The sequence below is a fragment of the Rutilus rutilus genome, assembly GCF_951802725.1.
Source record: "Rutilus rutilus genome assembly, chromosome: 12".
In the NCBI taxonomy this organism is placed as follows: domain Eukaryota; kingdom Metazoa; phylum Chordata; class Actinopteri; order Cypriniformes; family Leuciscidae; genus Rutilus; species Rutilus rutilus.
In genome coordinates, this window is record NC_140217.1 from 26,637,014 (window position 1) to 26,664,665 (window position 27,652).

Sequence of the window (27,652 nt, forward strand, 5' to 3'; positions counted from 1 at the left end):
ATTTCAGACCTGGCTATTTTTATAGTGAGCTGGCCACCTTGACAGCACTGGTCATTTGGCCATTATTAATGCTGTCTATGTGGGAAGCCCATGTCTCATTGCACAAATAGTCTCATCTCGCGCTTGGCTGTGCTGTTCAGTTTACCTCCCCGCTGGGTTGTCGTAATGTCGACCAGCTGGCTGTTACTATGTGTCAATCTGGAAGAGATGCGAGACCGTTTGATTGTGCCGTAGTGCAGCACTGCGCTCGTGACGCTGGGCTGCTAGATCTCGCGCGTCTGCAGTCAATAGCTCAGGCTTGGTTATTTCGCGATGGAGACTTGCTCATTTGCTGGCTCATTTTGCCATCCAGAGATGGTGAGCTCAGCTGGTAGAGATCTCTCTAATATCCTACGATGCCCGAGGCGAGATCCTAGCTGTCATGCAGAAAGGTTCCCTGTTTGATCTGTGTGCAGAGTGCTCTTTCCTGCCAGTTTCAGTCGCAACCGAGAGAGTGTTTTTCTATTCAGATGCTATGGGTTGGTCAATGTGCATATATTATTTTGTACATAACACATGTAGGTAGCTTTATTCAGCAGTGCGTTTTCTAAACTGCACGTTGACTGTAGCAACACGATTTGCTTATTTGTCACTGTCATGATGACTGGGAAAGTGTCCCAATTAACCTGAAATTCACCCACAATCAGTTTATGCAGGAACAAAACTGATACTGATATGAACAAAATAAAACAAAAAATTATCTCATTACAGAGTATAGACGGTCATTTCCTTTGCAAAGGGTGCAGATTATGAGGCGTTCGGGGTGGGGGGACAAATCCCCCTAATTAAGGCCATGTACCCCAACAAAGGAAGTCAAAACAACCGGTTTACGGGTCTTCAGGGGTTTCAAAAGTTTAAATAAAGGTAAAAACTAGATTAGAAGTTAGTCACAGCGGATGTTTTGACCTGTAGCCGAATGGATGCTAATGAACAGGCCTGCGTTCTTCAGATGAGGTAACCATATAGCAACACTGCCAATGGGCGCTTTTTATTGCATTTATTAAAGATATATAATTTAAAAGATAATAGAACTAGGATTTATTTTTAAAGTTTTTTAAATTCTGACAAAAATAAAAAGTTACAAGTCTGTGTACTTATTGGCTTTAGTAAGGGGACAAAATCCCAATCCCATGAAGCACTGCAAACAGCACCGAATTAAAAACGAGGAAGAAACTGCCATGTAATTATCTACAAGGTTGACGAAGAGAAACGTAGTAGATTTTTATTAAATAACACAGAAGCAGGTAATCCAAAATGATAAAACACAACGAAACAGCGTGCCATGCACAAACAATAGGCCTACTGGACAATGAACTGAATGAACTGAGGGACTTAAATACATAAGGATAAAGAACTCAAAGATGAACAGGTGTGCTAATTAATCAAAAACCATACAAACCAACAAAGAGCGGGAAAATGAAACGAAGGAAACAACTAAGAGAAGCAAAAAAGTCCTTGAAAATGAAAGTAAAATTGAAATAACCTGTAATACTAGGTTCTCATTTATCCAAGCCCCATTGCAAATCAGGTTTATTGGCAAAATGTACAGACTTTCAGCTGTTTACAATGAACAAATTAAACAAAAGTAATTCAGTAATAATAAAAAGTAGCTCAACACTATAAAACTTTCAAGTGGTTTCCCAAAATGCAACTGAAATTTGCCACTTTTAATGTCTTCTGCAGTCTCAAAATTATTCAACCCCTTAATGGCAAGCATCTTTAGTACTTAGTAGAACACCCTTTTGATGTTATGATTCTGGCAGCGTTTCTGAGGAATCTTAGCCCAATGCCCTCCAGTTCAGTAATATTATTGGGTTTGCGTGCTGCAACCGCCTTTTTTCAAATCCCACCAGAGATTTAAGGTGACTGTGATGACCACTGTAGAATCTTCCAGGACTTCTTCTGCAACCAAGCCTTGGTGGAATTTGAGGTATGCTTGGGATCATTGTCCTGTTGGAAGATCCAATGATACACAAGCTTCAGCTTCCTCACTGATGGCATGACGTTTTCTCCTAGGATTTCATGATGCTTCAATTAATCTATCTTGCCTTCCACACGCTGCAGGTTTCCAGTGCCAGAGGATGCAAAGCAGCCCCAGAGCATCACAGAGCCGCCACCATGCTTAACTGTAGACAGAGGGTTCTTTTCAGCATATGCTTCATTCTTCTTCCTCCAGACATACCGCTGATCCATAGGACCAAAACTGATGAGACCAGTTTTGTTTCATCGCTTCACAGAACAGAATCCCAAAACTTCTGTGGCTTATTTATATGATTTTGAGCACATTTCTTTTGCTTTTGGGTCAGTAGTGGTGTGGTCTTGGAGTTCTGGCATTGAAACTGTCTGCGTTTAGTACAAGCCTTACTGTGCCTGTCGCCACCAAGTCTTGCTGCAGGTCTTTTGCAGTCACTCAAGGATTTCTCTGAACCTGCTTTCACTGCAGCCTTGATAGCTTCCTTTTTCTGCCCTGTCCATTTAGTGTAACCACTGTTCCTTTAACTTTGAACTCGCGAACTATGCTTCCAATGGTGTCTCTAGGTACATTTAGTGCCTTCGTAAAATTTTTGTATTCTGTTCTTTGTTTGTGAAGGGCGATGACTTTTTGGAACATTCTTTTGACTTAGCCATATTTCTAAAATGCAGTCAAACGTGACAAACCTAGCAAGTTCAGATATTTTATGTGTTCTAGCTCAATCACACCTGGTGCAACTAATGACCCCTTGATTAGTTGCATGAGGTGTGCTTGAGACAACACATGTTTTTCAGATTTGTGTTGTTGTGAGGGATTATAATCAGGGGGTTGAATAATTTTGAGACTGCAGAAGTCATTAAAAGTTGCATTTTCAGTTGAATTTGCGGAAACCACTCGAATAATTTGTTGTGTTGTGCAAAACAATTACTTTTGTTTGATTTGTTCATTGCAAACAGCTGAAAGTCTGTAAATTTTGCCAACAAACCTGATTTGCAATGGGTTTTGAATAATTTTGATTACAACTGTATATGTATAAGTTTATTGCAAAATATGCATCTATATTAGGCCTACTATACAAATAAGTATTTTTACAGCGTAGGGACATAACGTAATTCGCAGTGCTTCTTGGGAGTGGGTGGAGCTATAGAGCTCTTTTGGCACGTCTCCACTTTCTGATTCATGTAATTTTCTGAACAGCATCATGGTTAATGTAAGTTTTCACTAAAATTCTGATGTTAAACTAAATTACTCTAAAAATAAGTTGAAACAATGTGGGCACAGCTTCAACAGAAGCTAATACCATCAATTAACAACCTCAAAGCTCACCGTAGGGCTGTCTTTAAAGGTTTAAGTTTTGTTATGGAGAAAATAGTTTATATTTTCGGAACCCGAATTGTACTTTATTCATGATCAGCTTCTGTGAACAGTAAAGCCTCAACTTCTTTGATTTGATTTTTTTTAATAATTACATTCCAGAAGGCACTGAAAACAAATAAATATCAAACGCAGCTGAACATCACAACATGCTTCTAAACACAGAAACAGAATAATTTATCATTGCAGAGCTGCAATTTTAACCACCCTTGTGCAGACTATCTTGACAAACCTCATTCTTTACATGGCTGGGAGGGGGGAAAAAAACACTATCAATGGTTAAACTATGGTGTTTATGTAAGATAAAAAATAAAATAAAAATTCCAAAGTGTTGATTTCCCCTCCCTGCGTCCTGGTGGGCCCATATGCCTGACATACTCAGCAAACATAATAGACAAAATAGATATTTAGCTAATTGTGCTAATTGTGTCAAATTACAATTTGTGTTGCAACAGGGACTTCGAAAGATTGCTTGCTAAAAATTGCCTTTACATTTTCATAGTTTTCCAGAGTTAAAGAAGAAAGATTAAATTCCTTTAAAATTGCCAACCCCTTTGAAAGTCATTGTATAATTGGCTCACTGCCTTTCTTTGCACATGTAATGTCTTCCTGGTAGCCTACAGGCTGTTTGATGTTCTCAGGAATGCGGAGGTACATTAAACATGTGACCTAAGGGCCACCCAGGAGCTCTGACTCCCTAAAGATTTTCTTCAAGTTTACCAGAAATACCGAGCCTTTCTATGTGATTTTGCTGACCCTGTGTTGTTGCAGCCCAAGTATCCATCCATCCATCCATCCATCCATCCATCCATCCATCCATCCATCTATCCATCCATCCATCCATCCATCCATGTCTATAATTTATGCATGTATTTATTTATTTATTTATTTATTAATAGTAATTATATGATAGATTTTTATATTTATGTTTTATAGATTTTTATCCGTGCATGCATTTATTTATTTTATTATTCTCATCTTAAAGTAAAATCTTGTAAAGCCAGTGGACATTAGAGAAATAAACAGACATGTTTTTGCTCTTGTGATCAGTCATGTGGGCTTCTTGCACCAGTGACTGTAATTCCACGGCCTGGTTGATCTCTGAAACAGGCCTTTAATGGAAACAACAGAGAGACATATTGCGGTACTTATACCTGATATGTTTTAAGTCACTCGACTATTGCTGTTTCGCTAAAATATTGCACATTCCTTCGTTTCTTAGATGTCTGAGGTGGTGGGCACTAGAAAGCTCTCTGTGGAGGTTATGGAATTTGGAATAGCGAGGTCTCTTGGGGCTTCACATGTGAGGCTTTGTGAGGGCGATTCCTTGTCCATTGTTTTCTGCTGAAGGACATTTCTCACAGAACGGAGATGGAAACAATGGCTAATATAATCTGCTCCTGCCCTTTAAATGTATTCCTCATATGTGCATAAAAAAAAGTAGTATGAGACCATGTGAACACAGAAAGATCTATCTAAGAGCTACTCAAAGGAAAATATTCTGACAAGTTAATCGTAGTTGCATATTGGCTACTCCATGGATCTCATATTCTCAATGTAAACTTTGATTTGTATAAGAACCACAAGAGCTGACCGGAGTTTTACTCTTATTGTGTTTTCATGTGAGGAAATCCCTGAGGGTCCAGTGGATGTGAATGTGTAGATGGTAGAAACACTTTGACCTCAAAGAGGCCCTATGTCTGTTTCACACCATGATTTTGTTAAGCATAAAACTCATTATAAAGGTATAGTTCACCCACAAATGAAAATATTTTCATCATTTACTCTCATGAGTTTTGAAACCTGTAAGAATTTCTTTTTACTTCTTTCTATACACTGAAAGTGAATGGTGACCACAGCTGTCAAGCAAGATTTTCAAGGGAAGATTTTCAACGAATGAGGACTTTCATTCCTTTACTCGCACAAAGCTATCATATGACTTTAGAAGACATGGAATTTAATGCATGCGTTTTACAGACATTTCTATGATGCTTTTAAGGTGTTTTTTTTTTTGTTTAGTTTGACAGTCCCTGTTCCCAATATACTTGGAAGAGAACAACTTGAACGTATTTTGACATATTTCAATCTAAATCTATCTATCTATCTTATATTTCTTTCTAACTTCAAACTAAATTCAAATTTTGACAGTTGGAGAGGCTCATTAGACTCCATCAGCTGCCTTTCTATGTACTATTTCTAATTCATTGAGACTCATTTAAGCTTTCTTTCTTTCTTTCTTTCTTTCTTTCTTTCTTTCTTTCTTTCTTTCTTTCTTTCTTTCTTTCTTTCTTTCTTTCTTTCTTTCTTTCTTTCTTTCTTTCTTTCTAACCTATCTATCTATCTATCTATCTATCTATCTATCTATCTATCTATCTTATATTTCTTTCTCTCTTTCATTCTAACTCTAAACTAAATTCAAATTTTGACAGAGAGGCTCATCAGACTTCATTAGCTGCCGCTCTATGTACTATTTCTAATCCATCCAGACTCATTTTCCATTCTATCTATAATATTCTATCTAATATTTCTAATTGATCTATCTCATAACAACCACCCAGAACACAATGGCAACCACCTAGCAACCACCCAGAACAATTATTTGATAATTTGATCGTTTTTCATGTGACGGCAACAAAATATGTTTAATTGTTATAAAAGGATAGAGAAAGACTAAATCAAGTAATAATGTAATACTTCAAACTACTTTAAACTTCTCATCCAAACTTTTCCAAGCCAACTTAAAGTTTGTCTCGACGAACTTTCGCATCTAGTTATTATTATTATAAGATTTATTTTCTTGAGGACAAAATCGGCATATTAGAATAATTTCTGAATGATCATGTGACGCTGAAGACTGGAGTAATGATGCTGATAATCCAGCTTTGCCATCACAGGAATAAAATTACATTTTACGTTTTACTGTATTTTAATCAAATAAATGCAGTCTTGCTTTTAAAAAACTATTTAAAAAATCTTACCCACCCCAATCTTTTGAACGGTAGTTTAAAGTGCCGCTAACTCTGTATTGAGAGAGTTTGTGGAATTGAGGGGTTGTGGATGTTAAGCTGTGAGCTGTCATCCTATTTTCTCTTGCTGTCTATCAGTGAGGGCAGCACAAAATGGGTAGAATTGAGAGTTAGGAATGTAAATAAGCTTTGCTGCATATCAGTGAATCGAGTGCAATATCAGTAAATCAGTTCCACTGTGAGCATGAATACCCGCGTGCTGCTGTGTGTAAGAGTGCATGTGAATGTTCAAAGAAAAATGCTGGTTTTAAGTATGTTCTTGTGGTTGATCTCTTGAACAAATGTTCAGTTCAATTTGTAGGATCTATCCAGGCACATACTGTCTTCTCATTGTGTCCTAGACGAGTGAAAGACACATGGCTCTTTGGGTTGCACTAAATTACCATACCACCATTTTTTTTCCCCAACCTCTTAAGTCTGACAGCTCCTCAGCTTCTATAGACTCATGGGATAGCAGATTGTCTACTGGTGGCACACTTCAGAATCTCAGCAGATGAAGTGTGTCATCTGGGTATTTTTTTGCCTGTACTGTATTGGTAATACTGATAACGAATACTGAATATTTAGACATACAATTATACAATGTCGCAGAAGAGCAAATGCATGTTGTATTTGTCCTCATCTTCAGCCGTAGAGAATCTGCAGATATAGAGAAGCTTGGAAAAGAGGTCTACACAGATGCTGAATGGAGGAGTTGAAACCTTCTGACCTCTTTAGGCAATAATTTCTGTTTGCGTCTGCTTTTGGATGTTTTTGTCTGAATTCTTTTCTGTTTTAAGCAATAGAAAGACACTTGCGCAACTGTCAAAACATACTCTTCCTACATATTTCATGATCATTTCATAACAATTTATGTTGTCATAAAGATTTACACTTTGGATTAGAAAGACACAGTTAGTGCTACATGAGTTGGGTTTTACCATAAATGTATACATTTATTAATGGGATCACATCATCTTTTTTTACACTCACCTTCATTCTCGTTCACATTTGCACAGCTTGGGCTGCATATAGAGGTCTTTATAGATATAATCTGTCCCATACTGTGAAATCTTGCATTCCTTGCACTCTCAGATATGCAGTGACATCAGCAGTCTCCAGGAGAGCTAATGTTGCTGTACGTAACATGTGATTGTCTTTTAGTTATGCCACGAGTTTTGACGCGTATCTTCTGATCTTGTATCCATGACTAGCAGACTTTTATCAAGTCAACAAAGAATCACAGTTCGTTCAGTCTTCTTACATTATAATCCTCTTGTGCAACAACCTTCTTTTAACAACTGAGATATATATATATATGTGTGTATATGTATATTAGAAATAAATATAAATAAATTCCACCGTAATTATTATAACAAATTTACATAATTAAAATATGAAAATATATATTCTGAAGTATGAAATATGGCTCTTACAGTAGAAGTCAGCTGAAGTGCTTTCAGATACAGAGAAGAAAAGACTAAAGAACACATTGAACAACCATCTTACAAATGCTGAGATTTTAGTATGCACATTCTAATGTGGTGTGTAGAAACAGCCCTGTTAGAGCCGTACTATTTCTCAGTGGGCTCCAATAATGTATCCAGACTGTTGGGGGTGTAGTAGTGTCAGAGATGTAGGTCATATGTAAATATGTTTTTAAGTAGGCTAATCCTTTTTTATTAATGCCCTGTCTGGCACCAAGCTTCTCTGTATATGTCTTTGTTATGAGAGTATGTAACTTAGCAAAATGCTGGCATGCTGGCAAGTTTTGTTACAGATGTTGTGAGCTTTCATATTGTCAGATGTTTAAAGCTTCTTGTCAGACGATTTGCTGCTTGCCAACATAGTTTTGTCAATCATGAGGTGTTGAACATGAATATATATACACAATGAACATCTTTTGCTGTGTTGCTATGTTGCATCTTACAGCTTTTTCCTATTTCCTTTGTCTTTGATGTCTACACCTGCTATTTGTATTTTTGATTGAGGAATGGGTTATTGGCATGAAAAAGTGATGTTGACAGCTTATAATATTAACAATTCAGAATAACAAAATATATTGGATTTGTTCCTTTTCATCAAATCTTTAAAAGCTACAGTAAGAAAATGTTAAATGGTTAACTGTAAGTTACCTTACCATATGGTGAAAGACTGTGAATGATTTCATTTTAATATAAAATACTGTCAATTTTTTTATTTACAAAAAACAACAACCGTAAAATGACATTCCCAGAAGTCCCTGCATGACACATCACATATATGATTATATTTTATTAAAATAGTCTTGGTTATTTTTATTTTTTGTTATTAGTAATGTAAATTAAGGTGTTTTGGTTTATTTAGTTAATGCTTATTGCATGTTACCCTGATGGTTTTTTGTCTTTGCATGTATGAACCTGTGACCCACTTACAATGAATTTGTTATGTGGCTTTCTGTTTTGCCAGCTGTATTATCATGGTGGTTATCAGTAAATTTTAAGGTATATAAAAAACAAACAAAATTGTAGTTTGGGTATCTTGGTATACTAACATATCACTTAATGCAATATATGGTTATAAGATGTAAAATATACAAACAAAATGCCATCTCGTAATACTGTAAACATTGTCACAGTATGTTTGTTTTACGGTGAATTTCTGCCAACCACGACACTTTTTACACTTTATTTTACAGTGTCCTTGTTACATGTTACCTGTACTTACTGTAGTAATAACAGTCAATTATGCATACTTACAAGGAACTACCCCTAAACAAACCCTATTCCTTAACCCATACCCTATAGTAAGTACATGTTAATTGATATTACTCAGTAAGTAAATGTATAATTACACTGTAATAAGGACACCTTAAAATAAAGTGTAACCTTTTTTTAACCGTAAATTTAATTGGATTTTTTTTTTTTTTTTTTACATTGATTTAGTTGCATTACATTTGAGGCAATTCAGAAAAAGCCTTAAAATGTAAATGTAAAATGTCAAAAATTCAATAATTTCAATGATTAATTGAAATAAAAAGATTAACTGTTTGATTAGCTGTTTAACATATAGTTTGCTCTAGGCTTCACTGAAATTGAATCTGAGGAACTGTAAAATCAGCTGATAACATGCATTAATCCATGGTATAAATTAAAAGCTTGTTTGACGATATGTGATTCATACCTGTGGGCAAGATTTAAAAAAAATATTGAGAAAATTGCCATGATCATCTTTGAAGTTGGTCAAAATGTCTTAAATGTTGCCCTCCACATCCTGTTGTTTCTCATTCTTTCTAATTTACCATAGCAGACTTAGCCATTTCTTTCCCCATTCTTCCAAAAAAAAAAAATTATATATATATATATTTTTCCCTTAATTATTATTGCACCCTGGAGTAACTTCCAGTGCTGGCCTTGTAAATACACACCATGTTTCATATTAATAAAGCAATCAAAGGCAGCAAAAGTGTTTCTTTTAATTTAACCCTTAATCGCTGTTTGGGGTCAAAATGACCCCAATGGACTTTTCCTTCAATTTTTAAAAGTGTTACCTTCATCTCAGGGGCATGAAACTCTGTGACTTTTCCTAAATAATCTATCTAAACATGCACAAAAAAATTTGGTTGTTCTTGATTTGGTTGTTCTAAAGGTGTGTAAAAAAAAAAGTACCATTTAAGCTGTTTGGGGTCAAAATGACCCCACATTGAAAATGAATGGGAAAATGAAAAAAATGACTTTTTAAAATTTTGTTTGTCAAAAAAATAAAAGTAAATCCATTATAAATCTGAAATTTTTACAAATAAACCAAGGTCTGGTCCTAGAGCATAAATAAAAAGTAGAACGAACTTTCTATCTCATACACACACACTCACACACACACACACACAAACACACACATGTATGTGACTGCAACAGAGAGCATTTTTACAGAAATTGGCAAATAAAATAAACAAAACTGGCATAAATCTAAAAAAATTTACATTTAAATAAAGGTCTGGTCCTAGAGCATAAACCCAAAGTGGAACAAGCTTTCTATCTCATACACACACACACAAACACACACACACGTATGTCACTGCAACAGAGAGCATTTTTATAGAAATTGGCAAATAAAATCAACTAAACTGGCATAAATCTGAAAAATGTCAAATATGCAACATGGAACAAGCAATATGCAACATGGAACAATCTTTTTTCATGAGCCAATTTATGGCCTAGTTATGTAATTGTGCAGTAAATAGGTAAAAAACTTCAAAATTTCCACAAAAACACAGCATAAATGTATAGTTGAGAAGTAAATAAAAAAAATTATATATAGTTTTCCATTTAAAAAATGTATATTTCCTTATGCAATCGCTCTTTAAAAGTTTGGGGTCAAAATGACCCCAAACATCTTAAGTGTTATCTTTTTTTAACAGCGATTAAGGGTTAAGAAAACCTTTTATGGTGGTTATTCTAGTGATCTGTTTAAGTATAATCCCCATACCGAGAGCAGCAACAAACTCTTTGCCAGATGTGACAGATGTGCAGTAGACAAAATGAGAGCCATTTTATTTTTCCACAGCAACTTTTTTGCCCATCTTTCCTTGGACTGTAGCATTGGTCTTACTTTCATTCTTTTAACCTGCATATCCGATGACATGATATGTAGTATATCTTCGTGAGTCAATTGTATTGTGACTGCTATTTTGAAGAGGAAGTCTGGACTGTTGTGTAGTGACATAATGTGTGGAGAACAGAAGCGATGAGTAAACAAGATGGATGAAGTTCTCTGCTCCTGTCTTAATAACTCCTAACAGACACCACAATATATCGCTATTACTGGTTTATGTGTAACATCACCCATTGAGCAGTACTTGAACACAAACCTTGTGTTTCTGCAGCCTGATATTTTGCATTGATAGTACTTTAATGAAGAGACGTAAATTGCTCCGCAAAGCAGAAAGCTTGACTGAGAGTGGTCTCATCCTGCTAAATGAATGCAGAGGAAAGCAGCACTGAAACTGATTAGACACTAATCCTAAGGGATGGTCATAATTTACAGCTGTGCAGATGGAACCAACACTTCCAAAGCTGATCATATTCATGTTCTCACATCTATTAATCTTTTAAAATGCATTGTTTCATTTCGAGATTGTTATTGTTTCCTAAAACCTTTTTTTTTTTTTGCTCATTTCATTTAAAATACTGTGTTTTTGTATTGTTTATTTGAATGGGATTATAAGATATGCTAGTTCTGGTCGTCTAATTTGAAATAGACCAGTGGTGTTCCAAGATTGCCAATATTTTTGATAACACTTTTATATCACTGGAACACTTCTATCACTCTATCTCTGTTTGCAGCTTTCCAAACAGACTTTTGCAGCTTTTAGCTGTTTTAGTATTATTTATTATTCTATTAAAATATGTATTCGTATTTTGAATTACTTTTATTTTGATATATTAATTTATATTTTAGTCCAAGTTTTGCTTTTGTAATTTTTATTATATATATATATATATATATATATATATATATATATATATACACTCACCTAAAGGATTATTAGGAACACCTGTTCAATTTCTCATTAATGCAATTATCTAATCAACCAATCACATGGCAGTTGCTTCAATGCATTTAGGGGTGTGGTCCTGGTCAAGACAATCTCCTGAACTCCAAACTGAATGTCAGAATGGGAAAGAAAGGTGATTTAAGCAATTTTGAGCGTGGCATGGTTGTTGGTGCCAGACGGGCCGGTCTGAGTATTTCACAATCTGCTCAGTTACTGGGATTTTCACGCACAACCATTTCTAGGGTTTACAAAGAATGGTGTGAAAAGGGAAAAAAAACATCCAGTATGCGGCAGTGTTGTGGGTGAAAATGCCTTGTTGATGCTGGAGGTCAGAGGAGAATGGGCCGACTGATTCAAGCTGATAGAAGAGCAACTTTGACTGAAATAACCACTCGTTACAACCGAGGTATGAAGCAAAGCATTTGTGAAGCCACAACACGCACAACCTTGAGGCGGATGGGCTACAACAGCAGAAGACCCCACCGGGTACCACTCATCTCCACTACAAATAGGAAAAAGAGGCTACAATTTGCACGAGCTCACCAAAATTGGACAGTTGAAGACTGGAAAAATGTTGCCTGGTCTGATGAGTCTCGATTTCTGTTGAGACATTCAGATGGTAGAGTCAGAATTTGGCGTAAACAGAATGAGAACATGGATCCATCATGCCTTGTTACCACTGTGCAGGCTGGTGGTGGTGGTGTAATGGTGTGGGGGATGTTTTCTTGGCACACTTTAGGCCCCTTAGTGCCAATTGGGCATCGTTTAAATGCCACGGCCTACCTGAGCATTGTTTCTGACCATGTCCATCCCTTTATGACCACCATGTACCCATCCTCTGATGGCTACTTCCAGCAGGATAATGCACCATGTCACAAAGCTCGAATCATTTCAAATTGGTTTCTTGAACATGACAATGAGTTCACTGTACTAAAATGGCCCCCACAGTCACCAGATCTCAACCCAATAGAGCATCTTTGGGATGTGGTGGAACGGGAGCTTCGTGCCCTGGATGTGCATCCCACAAATCTCCATCAACTGCAAGATGCTATCCAATCAATATGGGCCAACATTTCTAAAGAATGCTTTCAGCACCTTGTTGAATCAATGCCACGTAGAATTAAGGCAATTCTGAAGGCGAAAGGGGGTCAAACACAGTATTAGTATGGTGTTCCTAATAATCCTTTAGGTGAGTGTATATAGTTATTTATTTCTATTTCAGTTTTAGGAATGTTATTTCTTTAACTTTATTTCTACTAGGCAACATTTTTATTTAAGTTTTGTAAGTTTTAAGTTTTTCATCTATTTGTGCTTTATGTTTTTTAGGTAAATCTAACAGTATTCAGGTACAGAAATGGAATACTCAAATGTAAAATAACAGTCTTCACTGTATAAATGAAATATAACTAATACAATTAATACAATTTATCTTTGTTAAAGCTACAAGTCATTTTCTCTTTCTCTTTTGTTGTTTGATCACCATTGGTGACACAAACAGCTGCATGTGCATTACACTCTAGAAAACACTGGGATAAAAACAATCGTGAAATAGATATCGTTCCTGGCGTGACAGGTGCATTAGAGCAATTAGCATCAATCTACATAACATAATTTTAAAGATTAATATTATGCTTTTCAAAACTAATTTTAGACCACCAATGAGTGTTTGTAATAACTTCCGATTGTGATTTTATTCATATAATGTTGTTGAAATTTGTTATTTTATAGCATTTTAAATGGATCTAAGCGCAACACCTGCTTAGCATTCTTTATTCAGATGAATATACTCCAAATTGCATGAAAATCACACACAAACCATCGTAATCGTGTTTATTCTCTTCATTTTTGATGTGTAGAAACATTTCTTTGGCTTTGTTTTTCACGGAGCTGCGAAGGAGGAAGTTTACACAGCCACATCTTAGATACAATATGTGCCCTTTCTCACGATCTAACAGCAAAAACCTTGTAGAAAAGGAATTCGAGCTATAATTTAGGAAAACAAATCTGTTTTTCATTCAGATAAGTCAGAGTTTTGGTAACCACCACAGAGAAAGTATTTGGCCACCTGCTTTAGTCTGCTTTTCTCCTGCTGTTCCAACCATCCAGTTGCTCTATTTAGATTACAAATCTTTCCTGTCTGAAATAAAACCCTCATCCAACCTGCACTATCTAGAACAACAGCTTGAGACGGTTTGAGAATCAAAATGGATTTGACACAGAGGGAAAGAACAGTAAGAAAACAGATAGCGACATGAGTGGGGAACTGAAATTGCTTCAGAGAGCAGCTCTGATAAGAATAAGATGGCATCACTGGATTTAAGAGCAAGCGAAAGACAGAGTGATAAAGAAAAATAGATATAGATGCAATGTGCTGCATTGCCTCTAGCTATGCTTTGGCCTTTTGAAAAGGTATCAGACTTTTCACTATGGAAGATCCTCAGGGTGCCAGATGCTTCCTGTTGCAGATTACTGCTAACTGAACTCCAGACCACAAAGTGAGAACAAATAGACGTTTCTCTCATTCTCATTTTCTATGCTAATTATAGAATCAATTTGTTAATAGTTAAGAGAAAGCTTAAGAGGAAAAATCGAATGGGAGAAATTGTTATATGAGTAAAATGGAGCCTTTAAAAGAGCCAAATGCCTTTATGATATATAGGGATCTCCTCTTTGTTTGTGCACTAGCTGGACCAGTTTTACTAAAAGAGGACACATGTATCATTGTTATTAAAAGTTCATATTGATTAAAAATAACATGTTGTTGATTTATTAATGTTGATTTATTCCAGATGTTTTAGAACGTTCTTGTTGAATGTCCTGATCTCTCACTGTCTAAGCTAAGTAAATTCAATACCATAAAGTAAATGCACTTCAGACATCTGACCTACTTATGACTCAGAATATTCCATTTAAGTTCAGAAAAAGGGCAGTGTTACGCCTACAGGTTAGGAGCATGATGATAGTTTCTATTTTAGGCACTGTGTAATTGTGAAATTAGAAACAAGCTGCTTTCCCAGGGCTTGATCCATGCTGGTTAAAACAGTGTCAATTAGAAAACCACTGACAATGCCAGTACATGAAGCATTTATGGTTCACAGCATGTGGACATTTAGGCTTTCCTCTGTGGCTGAGAAAGAATAGTAACTCTTCATTTGAACAAAATGATCCCCTATAGATTTTATTGCTATTCAGTACCGCAGAATCACAGTCCTCCTTAGACTATCAATATAGACTATAGACTATAGTATAGACTATCATCGCAGGCTTTCTTCTGTAGGTGCAATTAGATATTGTTGCAACAAATGTTATTTTTTTATTCCTTTTAGAGTCAACAGAGTGCCTGTATGTTTACTGCATACGCATTTTTACATGAAATCTGCTGTGCAGGTTCATCCTTATAGTCTTAAAAGACACAGTTCAGTGTTGGCTTAGATGGGATTGTCCTCAGTGGTTCTTATTTTGTCCTTCAGAGACGTAATGATCAGATGTTTCACCATCAGCGGAAATGGAATAGGAGCCTTGCCCACAGTTCCTTAGAGACGAGCCGAACTACACAAATGTGACCTTGGGAACTCTGTACTGTGTTATTTCCTCTTAGAAGAAGCTGGAGAAGTTTTGCATTTCAAATGGCCTTTCTTTTTTTTTCCTTCTTCCTTCTACTTTCCTTTTTTATCTATCCTCAGGAGCTATAAGAGGACGAACAGTGTTTTCTATTAAATGCTGATTTGGAAAGCAATAGTGACTGCTTTCAAAACAGCTTCTCTTGATAACATAATATCTCGCATATGATATACTGAATGGCTACATCTAGGAGACTAATCCATAAGCAGAATCAGTAGCGATTTGTGATTTCTTGAAGCAATAAATAGCTAAAGCTACATTTATTTCTGTGTGACTAATGTGCCATTTTGACATAAATTAATTCATTATGATCAATGTATCACTTTTTATTGTAAACCTGCGGTAAAACATTGATGCTTGGGTTTTAAATATTCAAATAAACAACAAAAATGCCAGCAAACGGTCACTTTTATAATGTTTGTTTTCAATGCTGTTTCCAGTGATTTATTTCTGATTAGTTTTCTGATAAAACTTCTATTTGTTGGTGAAATGATGGGTTAGTGTGACGTTGTTCCAGAGAGGCGTGTTACGGGCGTGTTTTAGTGAAGCGCTGTGGAGCTTCTGGCCCGACAGTGGAAACGCAGGCCCGGCGCTATTAACCCGAGGCTATTAGCCCGGCACGGCCCGTTTAAAGCCCTGGCTCGCACTGGCCCGACAGTGGAAACACAGCTAGTGGCACTTCCATGTCAAAATGTCAAATATTTTCTTAGATATGTTCAATGCATGGATTATCAAGACTCTTTTCCAGCAAGTATGTTATCACATTTCCAGATATCCTCTAAAACAAAAAAAGACAGCACAGCACATGCAGTTACTGATAACAGAGGGCACTTCAAGTTCAAGTTGTAAGTGAAATGTTGCCAGGTGTGGGAGAAGATTCCTTTAAAAACGGGATCTGTTTTTCCAAGCTGTAACTTCTTAAACATTCTCATGCCTCTGATCTGAGAGATTCACTTCTGGAAGCTTCCAGCCTTTGGAAAAATGAGGATAGCCAAGATGGAAAAAAGAGGGAAAGAAAGAAAAAAAAAGGAGAAAGATGAAGTAGGCAGATCAAAGAACAACACAATGCTGCTTGTCTGCTCGAGTAGGAGGAAGCCAAAGCCTGTGAGCTGTGGGTCAAAGAGGGAAAGTTACCGTTCCAACTTTGAAATCTGTTGAAATTCCAAACCTCATTTTTCAAGAAGTAACATTAAAATATGTCTTGAAGCATATTTATATACAAATAGCAATTGCACTTTCCCAAGAACTTGTGAGCAATTTGTGTCAGAAAAGTGTTGGAGGCGCTATAGGCTTTAATTAATTTGAAAACTTTAACAAACCTCTGTAGACAGGAAAAACTTTTTCGGGTTTATTATTAAATTGTCTTTGCAAAAGAAGAAAACATCAAGCTGGAGCTCTCACCATTAAAATATTTTAGGTCCCCCGAGAGGTCTTGTGTACTGCCTACTGAAATGTAACCAGGTTCTTATTTCCCACAATGCTAGAAGGTGAAAAGCTGTACTCTCTTTGTGAGCACCCATAATAATATACCTAACCTGAGTGGCAAGATCTACCATATTAAGCATTTAAGCATTCACATCCAATGCATGTTTTATTAGGAATTTAATTATTTGTGTTGAAACACCCTGTGTGTAGATTGTATATCAGGTATACATGCTGTTGTTGCTCTGGTAGAAGTAAAAAGTAAGGATTTACATGTATGCTTTTGTCAGACACTTCGATCCTTTACTGCGCCACTAGCAGTGCAAACGTCCACTGGCAACCACCAAAACGAGATAAATGACCCCCACTAGCAAAGAGTGAAAAATCAATTCACTTTCTCTGTCACTCTTTCTCTCTCTCATAATTGCGAGAAGCAAACGGGAGAGCATGCAGCGTTTTAAGATTGATTCTGTTGACAGCAAATTTGCAATTCTGAAAAGTTGCATGAAAGTGCATACAAGTTCCCAATCGATTAGACAGCCTATTAAATAGAGCATATACAATATTGGCTTTTAAACGAATCATTGTTTTGCATTCTGTTGGCATATTTTTTTGAACTGTTGTATTTTTCAAAACTGCCATCAAAGTGCTGAATGAAGCATTTCAAAAATACAGTATGACATTGTCATAAATATTTATTTTTTTATGAGTGTATGTGCAGCCCTGTCAGCATTTTTTTGCTAAAGCCTGTCAGTTTGTATATATATATATATATATATATATATATATATATATATATATATATATATATATATATATATATATATATATATGTAGTTTGTTTTTCTTCTTAGTTGCCCGGGGTTAGAATACATGTTGCTACAGCTTATGTGAACTAGCGGCACTGGGCTTTGCTTGTCTGTCATCGCATTTCTATATGAGCATTCTTGCTTGTTTGCAGCTGCTTGTTTGTGTGTGTGTGTGTGTGTGTGTATATAAGTTCATGTTTCTATTGGGGAAAGGTAGGATGATACAATGACAGCATAAAGGGGGCATTCTTTACTCTTTACATCTCTTTACATGAGCAGCAGACTAGCTTTCTAGCTATGAGTGTTTAAAAGATTGTGCATGTGTTACTATTTAACCAATGATTTCTATTTGTATGCTTTAAAAAAAATTGTGTATACACTACCGTTGAAAAGTTTAGGGTCGGTGTGATTTTTAAATGTTTTTGAAAGGTATCTTGTGCACTTGTGCTTTTTTTTTTACAATTATTATTAAAACAGCAATTTGCAAATTATTATTATTAAAGTAAATTATTATTATTATTATTATTATTATTATTATTATTATTATTTTATTTATTTATGTAATGTCGTTGCTCCAGGTTTTAGTGTCACATGATCCTTCAGAAATCATTTTAATATGCTGATTTGGTGCTCAAGAAACATTTCTTATTATTATCAATCTTACTGACCCCATGCTTTTGATTTATGTTTGTATTTCAGAGGATATGGGATTTTTATTTATTTTTTCTGACCGTGACATAAGATATCCTAAAAGGAAGGTTTAGAATTTATATAGAAATTCTTTATATAGAAACAGCTTATTAAAGGGATTGTTCACCCAAAAATGAAAATGAAAACCATTTTGTTTCAAACCTGTGTGGATTTCTTTGTTGTGCATAACACACACACACACACACACACACACACACACACACACACACACACACACACACACACACACACACACACACACACACACACACACACACACACACACACACACACACACACACACACACACACACACACACACACACACAAACATAAACACAATATATATTTTAAAGAATTTTGGGAACCGAACAACATTTGGGCCCATTGACATTCATTGTATGGACAAAAAACAAACAAACCCTGCCATTTCTCAAAATATCATTTTTGGATGAACTATCCCTTTACTATTTCATTTTCAGTTTGTATTCCCAAAGTGAAATTGTGAATGTAAGTAATGGACAGACTGTAAGGGTTTGAGAAGAGCAGAGAGATAGACATTTCCAGCACAAGGGAAAGAGTGACAGTAAGTTATTGGGGAATGGCCCGAAAACAGCAGTATGATGTCAAGAAGTAAATCAAGCAGGAAGGATGGAAAAATGGCCCAAACAACATATGAGTTTGCCCTCACACATATACACCTCTCTTCATCTGTTGACATCAGGTCACATTTCCTGAGAGCATCTTTATCTCAGCAGAGTGACAGCCCCATTTCTCACACACGTTCATTATCCCACCGTCACCCCATGTGTGTGCGGCCCAAAGCATCTCTCCATGGTGACTCGCACACTACTACAAATCTACCTGCCATAGTTTGGTATGAGGGCTAATATAAAGTCAACCAGTCTATATTGCATTATTTTTACTTTACAATAATGACCGCTAACTGTTCATTAAACCAGCGTGTTCCACCATTACATAGATAAATAGATATTCACATGAACATGAAGTATTTTTTTACTTACAGTCTTCCTCTTAAAGGAATAGTTTAACCTTGTTTCTGTTATCATGTACTTGCCCTCATGTCATTCCAAACCTATATAACTTTCACAATGGAAGTAAATGGTTACCAAAACCGTTTGGTTATCAACATTCTTCAAAATATCTTTTCTTTCTTTTTTTGTAAACCATCCCTTTAAATTGCCCTTGTTCTCACCTTGATGACATGAATAAAAATCAATGGAGGCCAGAAATAGCATGCGTAACATGAGGGAGTTCTGCATAGACAGCTGCACATCAATTCTGTAAGACAAGACACTTTTTTGCTTTGCATATGTTTTTTAATTTGTTTTTGGATCCATTTTCAAACTTGCTTTTGACCACTCATCATTTTGTCTGTTTGTTTGTCTGTCTGTCTTCCTAAGACATGATTAGAGGACTAGACGGTTTCTGTTTATGCTGAGCAACCTGCATCCCATCAGCCTGTGTATGTTTTTCATCTGAATAAATAAATACAATAAAAACACATTTTTGTTTACCCATGTGGGATCCATTAAATAGTTATGCTCTAAACACAATATTTTGTTACTGCTCAAGATTAATTCATTCAGTGCTCTTTTTCCATAAAAAACAAAAACAAAACACATTGCATAAACAAAAAAGGAATTCCCTAAAGGGTGGATAAGTCCTTATCTCTTGTTTTACTAAACTCTTTAACAACTTAAAAAAAAAAAAATACTGCATAGTCATTTGCTGCTCAGGAAATTGGTAACTTTATTATTAAATAAAATAATGATTTGACAGAGAATTATTTGAATAGTCACTGTAAGGGTTGTACAGTACACTGAATACCTTTATTTTACATTATGTATTTGCTAACCAAAATCTTGTTCACACTAAAGAAAGTCGTACCGATTTGTGCTCGCCCCTATTAACCCGGACCAAAACTGTACACATTTACTAATTTATCACAAATAAAACCTATGCCAAGAATAACTGCAAAGCTGTTATTCAAATACTGCATTCAAATGTTATTCAAATTTTTTTCCTCAGGAACATGTTAATTAGAATTTGATATTTCTATTATATGGGTTATGTTTTAATTAGGTTTTAATTTGAAATGAAATGCACTGTAAAATAATCTTCACAGAAAGAAAAATTAAAAAATCTAATCGTGCATGTAGAGAACAGGAAAGAAAAGGAAAGTAAAAATAGGGTTAATCCACTGAACATATTTTGAGCTCTTGTTCTCAGAGCCCCACACACACACACATGCCTGGCTGGGAACCTCATGATTATTGATAGTGGGAGCCATTTGGCCACATCCTCAGCAACAGAGCACAAACAGCCCCCAGCAGCAGATCTGCAGAGTTCCAGAATGTGCCTTGTACACACAAAACAGAACTTGTCCATTTAGGAGACAACGAAAAGAGCTTGTTTTCTTTCTGTCTTTCTCTTTTGCCTTCTCTCTTGTTCATTCAAACACACAGTGGGGTGCATTGACTAAATTACTCAACATTGGTGAAATTTTTCAGAAAAAAAAAAGGTCCATTGTCTATAGTGATGCATGAAGCCACTTTGACACAAAAGCCACTTTCAAACCAAGCAGCTTTCTGTTGGTCAATGTGGCAAATTTGAATAAGCAACTTGAACATGAGCTAAATCTTTGCTACATTTTTTCGCTTTCATGCATAAATCTGAGAGACAAGGGACCCGAACTTTACACACCTGCAATCTAGTTTATCCCTGCACAATTTGCTCTGGTATTTTAGTGCACTATATATATCTTACATTCTTTTCTATGTAATGTAAGTTTATTGTTAAAGGGATAGTTCTACCAGAAAGACTCGGGAGATAGAATGATATAACAAAGCATATATTTATTAACAGCCCAGCAAGCAAATATTTATAAAGTTCTTTGGCGTAGGCCCCGTCCGTAGCGCGCAATCCGGGGCGTAGTGGAAACTGTATTTCCTGCCTGGAGAAGAAGGCAGGGGCGCAGCCGACCCCCGGGAGGTATGGGAAGGGACCATCCTGGTGGTGGTGGGGAGGATGGAGGGGAAGGGACCATCTTGGTGGAGGTGGGGAGGATGGAGGTAATTGGCAGCGTCAGCATCTGCGAACTCAGACATGTGTAAGTACCAGTCTTTTATACTGCAAGTATTAGCGCATGATTGGTTAGATGTGGAGGTAATAAGTGACGCAACGATTGAGTCTTCCTAACAGAACTTACGCTAAAGCTTTCATTTCACCCAAAACAACTCAAACGTGCTGCGTAACACGAGAATGAGCCTCATTGGTTCTTGCGGAAGCTCAAACGTGCTGCGTAACACGAGAATGAATCTCATTGGTTCTTGCTGAAGCTCAAATGTGCTGCGTAACACGAGAATGAGCCTCATTGGTTCTTGCGGAAGCTCAAACGTGCTGCGTAACACGAGAATGAATCTCATTGGTTCTTGCGGAAGCTCAAACGTGCTGCGTAACACGAGAATGAATCTCATTGGTTCTTGCTGAAGCTCAAATGTGCTGCGTAACACGAGAATGAGCCTCATTGGTTCTTGCGGAAGCTCAAACGTGCTGCGTAACACGAGAATGAATCTCATTGGTTCTTGCAGAAGCTCAAACGTGCTGCGTAACACGAGAATGAATCTCATTGGTTCTTGCTGAAGCTCAAATGTGCTGCGTAACACGAGAATGAATCTCATTGGTTCTTGCTGAAGCTCAAATGTGCTGCGTAACACGAGAATGAGCCTCATTGGTTCTTGCGGAAGCTCAAACGTGCTGCGTAACACGAGAATGAATCTCATTGGTTCTTGCAGAAGCTCAAACGTGCTGCGTAACACGAGAATGAATCTCATTGGTTCTTGCTGAAGCTCAAATGTGCTGCGTAACACGAGAATGAATCTCATTGGTTCTTGCAGAAGCTCAAACGTGCTGCGTAACACGAGAATGAACTGTCGAGAGACAGAAATCATTTGTGTTTCGAAGATGAACTAAATTCTTACGAGTTTGGATTAGTAAATGATGACAGAATTTTGGGTGAACTAACCCTTTAAGATATAGAAAACACTCAGAACCAGCATGAAAGTTGAAGAATCATGCCACACAAATTGTGTACAGTATGTTTTCTTAGCAGTAATTTTGCTGTTACTTTTGTATAATACCTTTAGTGAATGAGCTGCGAAAACAAGCCAGACAGTATGTGTATATAAGCATTGCAGTCGGAGGGCACAGTTCACATACGGTCATGTATTTTCATTTCTCACTGTGGGCTTATTTGCTTGTAGACTAATGGTGAAATGATATGCTAGAGAATGGCATCACCGCCATTTTAAATGTGGGTTGGTGGGGGATGTTAGAGCTCATTTTTTGAGAGAAAATCAATACCCATGCCTTAATGTGCCTCCTTTGCCCATAGTGGCCTCAGACTGGATTCTAGTCTCCAGCCATTTTGTCTTCCCAAGTATGGAGATTTTAGTATGAGGTTCGAGGATCATGCAAATTTGATGAGATTGATTTCCCTGAAAAGTAAAGTCTGTGGCACAGTCAAAACATTGCTCTTTTTCAGCATCCCGACCGGCCCAAAACAGTAATCTAATTGGCATGAATTTGGTGGTGGCTCTGTCAGTTTGACTGACCTATCTTTTTTTTTGTTTTAAAATTGTTAAAACATATTATAATTATTTATAATATTAATAATATAATATTTTAACAGTATATAATTATTTTATAATCTATCAGTATGAATAACAATTATACATTATTTCCATTTGAAATAAAGAAATTAAGTAAGAAATGTAATTCCTGTCAATGTTTATGTATTGTCAAAATGAGTAATACTATAATTTTCCATAATATAATTTTCTAACTTTATATAATTATTTTTGCAATGTTAAAATGATATAATTATTATTTTTTATTAGAATAACATTTTTAACAACATATCATTTTTGCAATAACAATTGAATCTGTCTCGACTCTGTCAAATGTGTTTGTATAATTAATTTCAATTGAACTTGAACTACTTTTGACTTCACTGAAGTATCATGCAGAGCAATTATATATTTTTCATGACTGTGTGAATTTGAACCATCCCACATTTCTGTGTAACTGCCGGCTTCTTTTCCATGCCAATTACTTATGACTAAATCTATGCGAGATACTCTTGACAGGGCCACATAGTTTTATTGTTGTGGTCTCTCTCTCGTTCTCAGACTTCCCCATTAGTCTGTATTCTAGTCTGTCCAGACATGGCAGTTTGAACACAAACAGCCTGAGGTTCTTATCTGTCTTTCTCACACTGCACTCTTCCCCAGGAAACCCGTTCAAACCTCACTTTATCACAAGTTCAGCTCTCCACTCCTCCCTCAGCTCCAGCCATTGCCAAAAGCATACTTTTTACATTCCTTCTTGCTCCCCTCTTCATTTAAGATGTTACCTAAGAATGGCACATCTTTCTCTTTCCATCTAAATCTCTTTTACCAGAAGCAATGTCTGTCTCTCTCCTCTCTCAACAGCTCTCTCGCTCTAAGTCATTCATAGTTATTCCGGTTCATATCTCTCTGCCTTTTTTCTCTTTTTGTGTAAGTCTGTGTTAGTCACATGCTAGAGTTCCTTTCTTTCCTCCCTCTCCTTGAGGGTCTTGAGATTTCACAGTCTCAAGACTTCATCCCAGTGTCAGTTCATCCCACGTTTGCAAGCATTTCATCTTGGAATCTTTGGGAAAGTTGTCCCCTTTATATTAGAAATCATTTTAATAATTGATCATTTTTAAAGTCAGCATGAAACGGAAATTACAATTGATTTTTCTTCCCTATTGTGATGTATATCAGAGTGAAACGGCTTCTCAAATAAGAAAAAACTGTAGGCCGTGACCTGATTTTGTATTCGGGAATTGATTGGATCATTGTGGTTTGCTATTGCTGTGATCTCATGTGGTCAGAAAAACAAAATAGATGTTGTTCCAGGAGGGAGGGGAAGTTATTTTGATAAAAAATTACAAGGGCACATACATTTAAAAAAGAAAAGATAAACCATTTATAATAAATACTGCAAAAAAAGTTATATATATATACAAAAGGTAATCTAGCTTCTAATCAAGATCTAATTCGAGCAAGATGCCAGATTTACAATCCCAGTAAATAGAAACACATTTGATGCCATTTTTGATGTGGGAGCACTTGATCTGTTAAATATTTTGGTCACCCTCACTCCAGTCAAGGGGGGTTTTGAGGTTTACAGAAGATGATGAGTAATGCCATATAATTTATAAGCTAATCTACAACAATGCTCACATAGCTCTCTTCACATTGTGTGAGCATTAACATCAGTTCCTCTCATGCCTTTAGAGAGCCGCATGACACAGATGCCAGTGTGCAGTGAAGCTTTAAGGAGAGAGCAGAATTTGATACAGGATTGTGGTTAAAGCCAGCGGAGGGCATTCACGGCTCACTGTGTTGTCACTGTAGTTAACACGTTTTTCACTTTCTACAGAGAGTTGAGTCACTTGAAGTTGGTTGCTTGATTTATATAAATAATTTTGTATGAAACAAGAATGAAACAAAGTGTTAATGTATTCACTATCGCTGAGCAGGATGGGCGTTGATCGTGTGCATTTGATTGATGACTACCACTTTCCACTTTACTGTGGTAGAGAACAATTTCCACATAAATGTAGACTAAGTGGAAATTGTCAAATTAATCGTGAGGTTGGCACCCCACCCACTGTCCGTCCGGCCCTCCCTCAATCTTACAGTACATCTTACATCTCAGAACTGGAGTTGGACCTGCAAATCCCCCACCCCTTGCATGTTCTTTTTTTTTTTTTTTTTTTCAGCCACCAATAGTACTCTCAGATCCAATTAACACGTTTTACCATCTTTTATACAAATCCGAATTCCGTAGATTCAAAATAAGCACAGAAAATTCACTGGGCCTATAGTCAATAGCTAAATAGACATATTTGTCTTTGCTACTTTACTTAAAGGAGTAGTTCACTTAAAAATTCAAATTATCCCATGAGTTACTCACCCTCAAGCCATCCTAGGTGTATATGACTTTCTTCTTTCAGACGAATACAATCGGAGTTATATTAAACACCCTGACGCTTCCGAGCTTGATAATGGCAGACAGTGAATTGCATCCATCAGTTTGAAGCTCAAAAAAGTGTATCCATCCATCATAAAAGAACTCCACATGGCTCTGGGGGGTTAATAAAGGTCTTCTGAAGCAAAGCAATGAGTTTGTGTAAGAAAAATATTCATATTTAACACGTTACAAATAAAAATTCTAGCTTTCAGCCAAACGGCCATACACAGTCAATGTGTGGAGTTATTTTAAGATGGATGGATGCACTTTTTTGTGCTTCAAACTGATGGTTGCAATTCACTGCCATTATAAAGCTCGAAAGCTTCAGGGTGTTTATTATATATATCTCAGATTGTATTTGTCTCAAAGAAGAAAGTTATATACACCTAGGATGGCTTGAGGGTGAGTAAATCATGGGGTAATTTTACTATACTCCTAGCCTGGGTGCCAGCCCGAACCCCGCCCACAACATTTTTTGGTCGGGAAGTTCGGTCTGGACTCGATCCGTTGAGGAGTAATTATGCTCGGCTCCCAAAAGGCCGAGCCAATCAAATTGCCAGCGCGGGCTTTAATCGATGATGGACAGATGATCTGCAGTTACGTAATCACCCACGTCATCAAGAGCGCTTGGGTTGAATTTTTCAACAAAGATGACTGCAGCTGGAGAATTGAGATGTTTAGATTCCGCTATCGCGTCTGTTATAAAATAAATCGACAGCGCATTAATTTTAAAAGACGAACAGAGAACCGCAATCGAGGCATTTGTCGATCGGAAAGATGTGTTTGCCGTCCTTCCTACGGGATTCGGCAAAAGTTTAATTTATCAGCTGGCTCCGATGGTCGCTAAGAAAATGGGACGCAATGAAAACCCTGTGGTCATTGTGGTTTCTCCTTTGGTCGCACTCATAGAGTGCTTTATTATTACTTTACTCATTACTTTACTACTTCTTCCAGCGTGCGTGCAGTTGAGCTCCGTTGACAACTATGCATCGCTCAACATACGTCACTTACTGCGTTGCTCTGGTTGGTTGTAGGTCTATCCAATTGAGTGCAGAGTTGTTGTTTTTTCCTGGTTCGGTTAAGACACGCCTCATAATCAAAGTCCTATGGAGAGAATATGAGCCTAGAATATGAGTATGACGAAGTCAGGCTACTATACTCCTATAAGCAACAGACTTAGCATTTAGCATGCTAACGTGCTACTCGACCAAACCGGCATCGATTCAAACCGGCGTTTCCGGCATGGGAGGCAGGCACACTAACAAGGACGCTAAAGACCGCAGTCGCTATAGCGTCAGTCGCTAACGTGCCTCTTGAGGCCAGGGGAGTGAGGTTTAGACGCACAGCTCTTCCTTCAAGACAATCTGATTGACACATTATACAAAGCAACTAATCATTATTTGGTTTGTTTTTAAATGCCTTTTTATGGGTGGGTTATATTATATCTATATATTATGTCTATTACTTATACTAAAATAATAGACACACATGGGAAACCTTTTTTTTTTTTACTTGAACACTGAAAAAAGGCAGCAGCAAATGTGATCATAGTTTCTCATTGTGATTATTTCGCAGCCATAACTGAATGAACAGCCTCTGGGCGGTCCGTGAGCATTCCGTCTGAAGCGGAGACCTGTTAACACTATACATGGAAAAATATGCAGTAAAATGTGCAAATATGCGAGTCTGACATATGTTAGGGCAGATATGATATCCTGCAGCTCTACTGGACCTTGAAATAATAGATAGGGCCATAAGTTTCTCAAGTGTGTGTACACAGCCCTGTACTGTGTAAAGTTGTCGGCTTTTATGGCTGATAAAGATGGCTATGTTTTGGCATGGGGTATTTATGTGACCTGTTTTATGAACATTACTGATATAGATTGCTTATATGCTCACTCTCGCTCTTTCCTTTAGACCCACAGCCGACAACCGCGCTAATGAGCGTGTTCGTGTTCAAGTGCCTGCTCGCGTGTAAAATGTAGGGGTCTGAGTATGTTTACACATGTCTTCCTCTAATTCAGCCAAGAGACAGTCAAAGGAACAGTAGGAGTACATTCAGACTTTTAAAGATTAAAGTAACCATGAAATCAAAATTGAC

The 27,652-nt window shown here is 36.8% G+C and overlaps 1 protein-coding gene across 3 annotated transcripts in view; it reads left to right on the top strand.

Moving 5' to 3' along the window:
* kank4 (KN motif and ankyrin repeat domains 4) overlaps nucleotides 1-27,652 on the top strand; it is a 51,131-nt gene that overhangs the window by 597 nt on the left and 22,882 nt on the right. The window lies entirely within an intron of this gene.